The sequence below is a fragment of the Ambystoma mexicanum genome, chromosome 1q (assembly GCF_040938575.1).
Source record: "Ambystoma mexicanum isolate Mex_15411 chromosome 1q, UKY_AmexF1_1, whole genome shotgun sequence".
Lineage (NCBI taxonomy): Eukaryota > Metazoa > Chordata > Amphibia > Caudata > Ambystomatidae > Ambystoma > Ambystoma mexicanum.
The window spans coordinates 1,427,629,199-1,427,641,420 of record NC_090922.1 but is presented as its reverse complement, the minus strand read 5'-3'; the positions used below and the strand labels follow the sequence as shown (position 1 = coordinate 1,427,641,420).

Below are 12,222 nucleotides of genomic sequence, written 5' to 3'. Positions count from 1 at the left end.
CTGAGAAGGCACAAGGTGGACATAGCATTACTGCAAGAGACCTACCTCACCAAAGAAAAACTAGAGGTGGTCAAGAAAAAGTGGAGCGGGACCACCATTGGAGCAACATATTCCGCTTATGCCAGGGGGTGGTTACCTGGGTGGCACCCCATGTGCCATTCCAGCTGCTTCAGGGCACGGCAGAGCCAGATGGGAGGATGATAATGATGCGAGGGTTGTTGCAGAACAGAGAATTGAATATCATAAATACATATGCCCCCAACCATGAAACGGCAGCCTACCTCAGGACACTATATAGCAAAATCAGCCCCCTCATGGAAGGCGGAATCATATGGGGAGGGGACTTCAACTGCACCCTATGCCCCAAAATGGACAGGTCAGATACGAAACTAGATAAACCCACCCCCGACGCAAAGGCACTACAGGCCCTGCTGAGAGACTTTGGGCTAGAGGACATATGGAGACAGCAACACCTGAATGACGGGCACTATTCACACTTCGCTGCCCGACACAACCTGTATACGAGACTAGACTATATGCTCGTCGCCTCGTGGGGGAAATGACGAGCTCAGAATATAAGGCAAGAACACTATCGGATCAATCCCCCTGGTCCTGGATTGGAGACATCAACCCCCCAGAGCAAGAATTCCGACGTGGAGGCTTAGAGCAGAGGCCCTGCAGGACTCAGTATTCCGAGAGGACCTACGGGAGGAGATCATTGGGTATTTTGATACTAACACAGGGAGTGAGAAGTCAGAAGGAACCCTATGGGAGGCATTTAAGGTGGTAGTAAGAGGGGCGGCCATGTCCAAATCCAGAGGTCTGCCAAGGGGCATAGAGCGAGAGCTACAAGAGACAGAGAAGAAACAATGCACAGGGGAGGCACCTAGCAGGAGGACGCCGAACAAGCATGCCTACTACAACAAGCTAGTACGGGGCTCTGGGAAAGATTATGTAAACTGAACTATAAAAAATACATTGAAAGGCAACACGCAGGGGGGGTGAATAAACCGGGGAGGCTGCTAGCATGGTTATATAAAAACGACACACCAAGACCAGTAGTCAGGGAGATAACTGGAGAGGAAGGCCAGATTTGGAACACCCAAGAGGGGGGGAACGAGGGGTTCCTTAGGATTTACAAAAGCCTCTATGAAGACACGGGAGGTAGCAGAACTGGAAATTCTGGAGACACTGGAAGACATAGGATTACCCAAATTAAACGAGGAAGAAAGGGAGGACCGGGAGGACCTGGAGGCCCCAATCACGATATAGGAACTAGAGTAAGCCGAGCACAGAATGCGGGTCGTACAGACCCCTATCTATGCTAAACCAAGATATCAAAATTCTTACGGCTGTGTTGGTAAACAGACTTAAAAGGGTAATTAACAAACTCATACACCCCGACCAAACTGGCTATGTCCCGGGCAGGAATATATACGACAACCACAGGAGACTCCACCATATCATAGAACAGACAGAGAGTGACCTTAGCGAAATGCAATAGTCTCGCTGGATGCAATAAAAGCCTTCGACTCCGTGAGATGGCCTTGGATGATGGCAGCCTTGAAGGAATACGGGATGGGACCAGGGTATTTGAGGTGGGTGAAGATGGTATATAGTTCCCCAACAGCCAGGGTCAATAATTTCAGATAAGTGGCAACTCAGCAGGGGCACAAGACATGGCTGCTCCTGGTCCCCCATGCTATATATCCTTGCATTAGAACCATTAGCGATCTGCCTCAGACAGCAGCACGGTGAGATAGGGATCCACACGAAGGGGTGACCGCACCTGATATCATTGTACGCTGATATGTTGCTATACGTGCGATTCCCAGAGGAAAATTTGCAGTATGTTCTGGAAGTGATTGAGCATAATGCAACCCTTTCGGGCATAGCTGTAAACCCCAAAAAGTCATGCATGTTCCTCCTGGGGAGTTATAGGGGTCCCACAGGGGAACCTACCTATCCTGCAGATACCCTGGCAGACCAGAACAATCAGATACTTGGGGATTGATATATATCATACGATTGCAGTCGAATATAAGTACAACACAGAGAGGGCAGTGGAAGGTATCAAGAACAGCATGGGGTTCTGGGCGAAACTCCCCCTGACCATGGTGAGTGGGGCGGCCTTGCTCAAGATGGTGGTCCTGCCCAGGCTGTTACACTTCCTCACGAATATCCCATATATGCTCCCCAAACGCTTTTTTACGAAACTCCAGAGCTTATGCAGGGGCTTCATATGGCATAATACCAGAAACAGGGTGGCCTTATGGAAATTTCAGAACCCGTATAATCGAGGGGGCATAAACCTGCCGAATTTCGAGATGTACCACTTGGCGGGACAGCTTCAGTACTTGGCTAGATGGTTGTCGGAAGTAGAAACGGCAGAAGCCCGATTGCTAATTAGGGGCAGCGTCCCATTCTTTTGAAAGGAATTGATATGGCTACCTAAACCAGAGATGCAAGGACGGGCGAAATTTCTGGAACTAGGTTGGAAAACTTGGCGCAAAGCATGCCAAGTATTGGAAAACCCGACCCCATGTTCCCCGCAGGTACCACTCGTGGCGCTATGCGGAGAGGATGAGCAAATGATAAAGGGGATCCGCAAATTCTGGGAACCGGTGGGCCTCGCGACTGTGGGAGACATATGGCAAGAAGGCGAGGTATTAGACTTCCAAAAGATCATGGAGGAAACTGGAGAAACCTCTGCAGGATGGGCAATGGGAAAAAGCCCAGAGGTATCATAAGGTGTCCCGGAATGCAAGGCTGCAACAGATCCAGTTATATATTACCCACGGGGCATACATGACCCCCAGTAAAATTGCTAGGTTTGGAAGTACTGTGATGCAGAGATGCCCCAAGTGCGGAGAGGTGGATGCCGGGATGATCCACATGTTCTGGGCCTGCCCGGAGGTGGGAAGATTCTGGGAGGAAGTCAAACAACGTCTGTCCCAAAAGGGGATAAAGTTAAGGGTGGATTCAGTATGGGCATGCATGCTGGGGTGATTACCCAGACCAGGTAACCTAAAGCATATCAGTAAACTGAAAGACCTGGCCTACATCTTGGCCAAACAGAGAATTGCTATGAGCTGGAAAGCAGCCCAAAGACCTAGATTAGAGGTGTGGTGTAATGACCTCTTGAAGTGGGCTGAGGCGGAGACGGCTGCATGGTACGAAGCATTCAGCAGGGGAGGAGGAAGCGGGACCCCTGATAGCATGGAGATAAATGGTGGCTGAGATGACGGGACTCTCCCGTGTCTGACCTAGTGAAGTTGATACCTCTGGCAATAGTGAAGGAGATAACCCTAAGAAACGAATTTTGAGGCATTGTAGTAGGTGCTCGAGTTAACGGGGAGGGGAGGGACTGAAAAGTGTAATATGTTGATGTAATGCTAAGAAGCCAGTATACGGAAATGTCCTACATGTTGGTTTAGTTTGGTGTGTTGTTTATAAAAGAAAAACATTTTAAATAAAAAATAAAAAACCTTAGTCAAGCGAATGCAGATGCCATGCTTGCAGCCGTCAACCAGAGGCTTTGGCGTGAAATAGCAGACTTCCTTCCATAACCTCCGGTTCACAGACGGACACGTTTCAAGGCGGGGCTGGCTGAAGCAAAGATGGTGGCTCAGGACATCATGGAGTCCACAGTCTCGCATATCGACACCAAAGGCCGTGCCATCTGCATTGCCACAGACATGAGAAGGACGGCCTGGCTCCGACTACCAAGTTCAACTTAGACATCCAGGAACGCATATTAGACCTTCCATTTGAGGGTAGCAACCTCTTTCATTCCTCCACAGATGAGGAACTGCATGAAAAGAACAGTTTAGACGGCAAAGTCTTTATCAATCCTTACAAAGTCCAAGCCCAAGACTTTCAGTCAAACGCATCAGCCTTCCGGCAAGGGCTGGGCCTCTGACGGGTTCCGGGGCTTCCTAGATCGACGGTCCAGACAGCCTGACCGCTCTCGTTCCAACACCACTGCAAACCACACAAGGCGGGGCATAAGGGCTTCTTTCCGCCCCCCTCCTCAGCCTCAGAGGGAAAGAAGGCATGACACTCCTCTCTGGGTCCACGTGTCTCCGGTGGGGGGCAGCCTTGCTCTCCACGCACACAATTGGCGCGTGAGGTTCGCAGATCCCTGAATCCTATCAGTAGTTTCCATGGGCTACCGCCTACCGGTCCCTCCCTCCTTCCTCTCTCCTTCCCTCCACTCCCACAGATTGGGACAGCAACTCTGTTGGCGGAAATTCGATCGCTCGTAGAGAGCCAGGCAGTTCAGGATCATAGGCTTCCATTTCCAGTACAAGGTTCTACCCTTTGGCCTCAATTCAGCCCCAAGGGTTTTTACCAGGCTTATGAACCCAGTGGCAGCCCTTCTTAGGGCTCAAGGTCACCATGTCTAGCCATACCTAAAGGACTGGATCGTCATGCCAAGATCCCCGGAGGCGGTCCATCACACCTCCTCCGCCTTCATGAACACGCTACACGACTTGGGAGTCTCCATCAATCTCAAGAAGTCTCCGCTGGTACTGATGCTGAGTCCAACATTCCTGGGCCTCATCTGGGATACGAGGTCCGAGAGAGTCTTTGCATCAGAGAACAAGATCGCAGCCATCAAGAGGGCCACGGGTTACTTTTTCAGCAGAGGGGTGACCTCAGCTTGGTGGTACCAACACATCCTGGGAATTATGGCACCATGTCTTCTGGTAGTGCCCTACACAAGACTCAAAATGAATAGATTACAGCTGCACTTCGCAGTCTCATGGAATCAGGAGCGAAGATCTCAGGTGGAACTTGTCAGCATTCCTCCATTCCTACAGCAGTACCTAATCTGGTGGAGCACGGACTGCAACCTGAGGATAGCCAGGCCCTTCCGACAACTAGCACTGCAGGTTACTATCACCACAGATTCGTTCTTGGAGGGCTACGGAGCAACCCTGGACAACCATAGGGTCCACAGAGTCTGGTCGCTTCAAGAACATGAGGCCCATATCAATTGGCTGGAACTGAAGGCCATCTGGCTGGCCCTCAAGGCTTTCCTGCCGCTCATCAGCAGCAAAACGATCCTCATTCATACAGATAACTCCACCAGCATGTACTACCACAACAAGCAGGGTGGCACCAGGTCCCCTCCATTATGCGCCTTGGCGGTCAGCATCTGGGAATGGACCCTGGAGAATGGTATTCACCTGACAGAGATCCACCTCCCGGGGGAGTCAAAACCTGCAGACAGACAGGCTCAGCAGACTGGAGGTGGACAATTACGAGTGGCAGCTGAATCATGGGGTCCTTCAGGAGATCTTCAACAGATGGGGTCATCCACAGGTGGACCTCTTCGTCAGCTGGTTCAACAGGAAGTGCCCTCAGTTTGCATCCTGGCAGGGACAGGGTCTAGGCTCTCTGGGCGATACATTGCAGATACAGTGAACAGCATGGATGCCTATGCCTTCCCGCCCACGGCAGAGCTCATCTCCTTTCACAGCAGTGGGGCATGGTCAGTCACCCCGCCCTGCAGATGTTAGCCCTCGCAGCGTGGTTCCTGGGCAAGTCCCACTAAACCATCTGCACCTCTCGTAGACTAATCTAGACATCATTCTGGGGACTAGGAGTGATGCTACTAGGAGCCAGTTCAAAAGCAAGTGGACCAGGTGTTGCCACTGGGCAGAAGCTAAGAAGGTTGATCCTCTCACTTGTACACTGGACGATGTGCTTTCTTTCTCAGCACACTTCGCACACTTGGTGGTGCAGATAGACACGTGCTGCACTCATCTAGCGACCATCAGAGCCTACCGGAACTCAGAAGAGGACGTTTTCTCATCCGCCAAACCGGTGGTTTAATGACATCTGACGGGCCTCACTAGCCTTTACCCGCCCATTAAGTAGCCCCACCCTGTGCGGAACCTCAATATAGTGTGAAGCGCCTTTGCGCATAAACCTTTTGAGCCCATGGCATCCACAGACATCAGGCTGGTCAACATCAACACAGCTCTTTTGTTGGGTCTGACATCGGCGAGGCGTGTCAGTGAGATCCAAGCTCTAGTTGCTTCTGAGCCATACACTACCTTTCATAGGGACAAGGTGGTTCTCTGCATGCATCCCGCGTTGTCACCTAAAGTAGTCACGGCATTCCACCTGAACGAGGAGATAGTACTGCCGACTTACTTCGCAGACCCCAAGGACGATGCTCAGAGGGTTCTGAATTGTTTGGATGTCAGGTGAGCCCTAAAGTTCTATCTTGACAGAACCAAGAGCTTCCGCAAGTCTGACGCTCTGTTTATCGCATTCGACGGGTCAAGGTCAGGTTATCAGCCCTCCAAGGCCTCCATAGCAAGGTGGATGGTCGCTGCCATCTGCGAGGGGAAGCACAAGCCACTTCCAGCTAACATGCATGCCCACGCATTCCAGAGACACGTCCCGTGGCAGGTCATCAGCAAGTCGGCCACGTGGGCCACTCCCTCAGCTCTCTGCATGCATTATTGTTTGGATGCCGGCTTCAAGTCGGACGCGGCATTTGGGCAGGCAGTACTAAGGAACTTGTTTTCTTAAGGAGGGTCACCTCTCCACCCTGGGGCTACATTCAGTTTTAATCGCCCATGCAGTATGGAGGAAAGGGGATGCAGCGTCAGAGTAATTATAAGTTACTCACCGTAGTGACTAACGTACTCTTAGTCCATAGGCCCCTTTTTTTTCCATACGTCCCACCATCCTCCACCCTAATAAAACTGGTTTCATTATGCAATGGTAAATATTGTCGACGCATCAATGGGGACTGAGGAGTGGCGCCAGTGGCCAGAGTCAGGGAGCGCAGGAAAGATGCAGTATTCATCCTGTTCTGAGCATCAGATTCCCCTAATACCTAAATATATGTTGGCATGCTGTCAATGAAATGTTCCCTCTCCTAGAAATAACCAAAGAACAAAATAGGAAAACTCTGTTAACCAGCATAAAAGTGGTTCAGTGGGGGGTCAAGGAATTAATATCACAACTTCTAATTGTTATGATTCTGACTCATACAGAGGTCCTTACTACAAGGGTAAAACACCAATGCGTTTAATTAACTCCACCAAACTTGACAACCCTGTTAACAAATCCATTTCAGTTAACTAATCCTAAAAAGGACAAAACATTATGGACTTCAAGTCCCATTTATTTTCAAATCTGTTCATTGGCATTTGTTATTATACAGTCTCACTCATCAAACCGAGTACATCTTCGGTAGCAAGGTTAACAGTGTTGCACAACAAACAACGTTTTTGCTAATTATAAAGGTAACTTAACAACATTTAACTGTCTCCCAGTCTTTATGTCCATTACTCAGATTGTTGGTGAACAAGGGGGTAGGGGATCGGGAGCAGAAAAAGGGGGGGATCTCGGAGTCCTGGGGTCTAGGTCGTATCCATGTATATCTCCGTTGAGTGTATCATATTCTTGAAATTTGGTACAGGTAAGTCCTTTTTTTTCATTCATGGGGGCTTATCATCTGAGGGGTAAATCATAGTGGTGGTAATTTCTTTCCATCTCTCGAGGGTTGCGCTAGATTCATCCGTTGACCTGGCAACGCTATCTTCCCATGCTCTTGCTCCGCAATGATCCATCTTTCCAGCTCGTTATGCCACGCATTGTAGTTTGGCCCTGCAGGATTTTTCCAGGTCATGTCAATTTGTCTCTTAGCCAGTATGCAAGTGAAATCCTTAAGTATCACCCAGTGTTTAAGTTTGGCTGGCCTGGGGTGTGTTCCAAGGAGGCACTCCTCAGGGGACCATCTGTATGATGGACTTCAAGTCCCATAATGCTTGTGGTACTGGGATGAGGAAAACTGCTTCAGAGGCGATGAAGCATAATGAGCGGTCGAGGAGTTGTGGCAGAAAGCACCTGAGCAGGTGGAGGAGAAAGGAGAAGTTGATTGTGCAGTAGTGGCTGCAGCAGGACTACTTGTGGGAGATATTGTGGAAGTAGAGGAAGCTTGGCCGTGCAGAGAATGTGCAGTGGGAAGCGACTCTGAAGAAAGCTATGCTGTGTGGGAGACAAGCTTCTGAGATGCCTTAAAGTGCTCTGGTACAGAGGTCACAACGGCGATCCCACAGAGCTGTGAGAACTCTGTTCAAGGACTGTGCATACTGCAGCAGTCAGACCGGAAGCGGGCAGGAGCGTAGAAGGAACCGAACAGCTCTGCAACAGCAACCGTGAGTCAGGAGACGCCAATGCATACCATTGAGTTGGCCTGAAGCAGGGGACCCTGGGGTGCTCCGAAAGAGATCGACAAGTGAATTTAATGATTTTAATTGTAACTTTCATTGCCAAAGCCGCAGAAGAAAGATAGTAATGCAGACTGGGCACAACTCTCCTAACACAGGATACAAATTAGGTGACAATTGAAACCCGGATTGTCAAAGCTGCAGAAGATTGATACCAAGGCTAATTGTCTGCAACTCTCCTAACAAGGGATACCAGTTTGGGAGACAATTGTAACCTACATTGCCAGCTGACAAGAGGTTGCAAACACATAAAACAAAGGCTGAATGTGAAAAGCCCTCCTTATATAAGAGATCAAGTGGGAGAGAACTGTTACCTGCATTTCCTACAGCCAAAAGGCAATACATGAATATTACAGAGACAGCAAGAAACTTCCCTTTTATGGCATACCAATTTGGGAAGAGCTGCTACCCACTTTGTTAAAAGTCAAGAGCCTATAAAGAGAAGCATTTGTTGTTCAAACCTCTTCGCTCAGAATCCAGGTGTTGAGAGTTTTGGAACAAGCATTACCACAGAGTACAACTGTTGAAGTAGGAGTTTTATCCTGACAGACAAGTGAACCAGGAAAGCGACCAAAGGTAGTCATGGCAGGCGAGTATACCAGGAAAGAAGAAGATGATTTAAACTGCTGTGGTTGTGGTAAAAAGGTGTGTTGGAACAGAAGTGTTGACTCCATCACCTTTACTTGATGAACTGTTGTATTGCAGAAAGTATTTCCTTTCAATAACTATAATGTGCTAAAAGTGCTTAGTCTTTGACAAAAGAAAAATTGTCCTGAATTATGAACTTGTGTTTTGAGGAAAAGGCTTTTTTTTGCCAAGCAAGAGACTGGAAAAATAACAGTTGTTTTGATAAATGAATAAACCTGAGGAAGAGAGATATATATTTATTTTGCTAATTGAAAGGATATATATATAATACAAAATACATTTTGTGGTACGTTGAATCGAACTTTGTTATTGCACAGAACTTTCTTGAATCTGAACATTGCACAGACTATTCCTGCATTGATTCAGGGAAAGGAAATCCAACCCTCACCACACATCGTACTTTCTAAAGCTTTTGAGTTTGAATTGATATGTTATTTTGTGGAACCTAAGACAGCCAAACAAACCTTGTATAATGTTGTTGTACATATTAGTGCAAGGGTCGGATACCTTTTGGACACTAGGTCATTTTTCTTTAGCCTTAGTTTGTTAGGCAGGGATATCCTTGTTGGGCTAGCTAAAGATAGGCGTTTGTCTGACTGTTTCGATTTAATAAAATGGCATCTTGTGAGAAAGCTTTACCTGTGTGGCCGTCTCGCATTACTGACTCCTCACACTCCCCTCTTGCTAAAGTGCTCAATTTCCCTTGTAGCAAGGGTCAAGCTGTACAACACTCCCTATTAGTGCATAAACTATAAGATTATTGCTGAACCTGCTTTTTTATTTTGGCTGTAATATTGTGATTAAAACCCTGCCAAAAAGCCAAAACCATTGGCATAGAAGTACTTATTCAGTAGAGATATGTGAGGATGGACTAACACTCATTGATCAGTAATGACTATGGCCATTTCCTCCCACCATATACTCAACTGCACCAAAACACACCCTCCAGGGAAGGGGGGGGGGTGGGTCCTTGAGCTAGTGCTAGCATGGAGTAAGAACACACTCTGGGCTTTTATGGGGCTGCTACTGTTATTTCTAATCAGTCTTCTGCACATTTTCTTTTAAGGATACCATTCTGAGCATGGCAAAGGACATTAAGTTTAAGCTTAGTAATTTTTCACTTTTGATGGAGATCCCCAGTTAAGAGTTGAATGCCTAGTGCAGAACACTCTTTTTCATAATTTTCCCGTGTTACGACACAGGATGATTAAAGGGTTTCTAGGAGTTCGTTCTGGTTCTCTGGGTTGTACTTGATCAGATCTCTATTCTGGCCACATGGTTAGCTCATAAAATCATTAGCTACAGTCCCCTCCAAATTTAAACAGGCCTGTGTAAAGCCTCTTTTAAAGAAGCCTACGCATGATCCGTCTAATCTAGGTAACCTGTGCTCCATCGCCCTACTCCTATTTGGCGACAGATGGTGGAGAAAAAGGTAGCACAACAGCTCGGCACTCTAGTCCCCTCCTCCTTCTCCAGCCCAATCCCGCCTCCCAACCCTCCCCCGGCACCCTGATTGGTCTCCTAGCCACATATCATAAACCCCCGCAGGGCAGCCCTCTGCCCGGCAGCCCCAAGGCCAAGGGCGGATTCCGACATTGGCCGCTCCAAGATGTGTCTGCAGGTGTCCGCAGGGGACGCCAAGGAAGCCAGCAGCTAACAGACACCAACAAAAACTGTGAATGTGGCATAGGTGGGGAGTAGAGCAATTACTCTACTCCAGAAAACCACTGCCACTCTATCTTACCTCCCAATAACATAGAGTGCCATAATATTAGCATGTCCACACCTATATAGAATTGTAAATATTAGCATGTCCACCCTTAGATAGAATTGTGAACATTAGCCTGTGTCGCATCTAAATGGAATTGTGAATATTGGCATGACCACCCTTAGATAGAATTGTGAACATTAGCCTGCATCGCATCTAAATTGAATTGTGAATATTGGCATGTCCACCCTTAGATAGAATTGTGACCATTAGCCTGTGTCGCATCTAAATGGAATTGTGAATATTGGCATGTCCACACTTAGATAGAATTGTGAACATTAGCCTGCGTCGCATCTAGATAGGATTTTGATCGAAGGATGGCATGCCCGCGCCTACATGAAACTTGAATGTTAGCATGTGCCACACTTAGAACTGTGAACACCAGCCTGCGCCGCATCTAGATAAGATTGTGAATGTTAGCATGCCCACACCTAGATAGAATTCTGAACACTGGCCTGCGCCACTTCTAGATAGGATTGTGAAGGCCAACAAGTGCCACACTTAGACAAAACTGTAAATGTTAGCATGCTAAAGGTCAGGTAACCCACTAACCAATAGAACCCCAAACTCTGCATACTTATCTCACTCAAAAACTCACACAACCATCTCTCGCCCCACAAGCCGCACGCACTTCACAACACTGCAACAACACATAAGCCGGAGCAACAGCACACGCGGACTGACACCGAGCCAATACCCGCACCAAAGCTCAGCACCCTGTGCATACCGAGTTGAAGCTGCCAACAGAACACCACTCCTCTCACTATCCTACTCCCTCTTCACCTTACTAACCCATCACACCTTATCGTTTGCAGATCCGCCAGAGCGCCTGGGGGCCAATTCCGTTGATGACGGTGCGCGGTACAAATACCTTTAACATTTAAACATTAAACCAACCAGCCCAGCCAGGATCTTTGCACCTACTCAAGATTTGTGCTGGGAATTCCCACATTTTCAAGGAAAATGAATGTGTGGGATCATGTTTTCTGTAGAAGTTCCCAGATTATGGAATGCTCTTCCTTTCACCTTGAGAGCCACTGAGCCATGTGTGAAGACCTGGTTGTTCACCAGTGTGGGGTAATGTGTAGTATGTCCACTTGTCTCCTAGGATCCTAATCTATGGCAGCCCCAAGAAATCGTGGAGTATGAATACACATACAAAAGTAATGACTTAATTGGAGTTGTAAATCCGCTCCTAGTGTAATGAAAATTTCCTGCCACTTAATTTTTCAGACGTATGTGTCCTTTCATCTTTTCCTTGCATTTAATTCCTGTTTAAAACAATCATTGGCAAAGTGAGCAGTTTTGTGTCTCATAGGGATTAGGTAGGCATTTGCCAGGCACTGCTCTCATATGTCCAGGTGTTCGCACAATTTGTCTCCTATTGCCATTTATGCCTAGGTTGTACCATTATGGAGTGGCTCGCAAATGACTTTCATATGCCTGTACAAAAGCTAAAGTGGTTTGCTATGCCAGTGCTCATCTTACTGTGAGAGAATGTCGTCATGCTTTTCAGACTGAGAGTTGTATTTTTTATGACTCATT

The 12,222-nt window shown here is 47.7% G+C and overlaps 1 protein-coding gene across 11 annotated transcripts in view; it reads left to right on the top strand.

Annotated features, from left to right (window-relative positions):
• Positions 1 to 12,222, top strand: part of LOC138548762 (microtubule-associated serine/threonine-protein kinase 2-like) — a 2,396,492-nt gene that overhangs the window by 2,172,467 nt on the left and 211,803 nt on the right. The gene's annotated exons all lie outside the window — the stretch shown is intronic.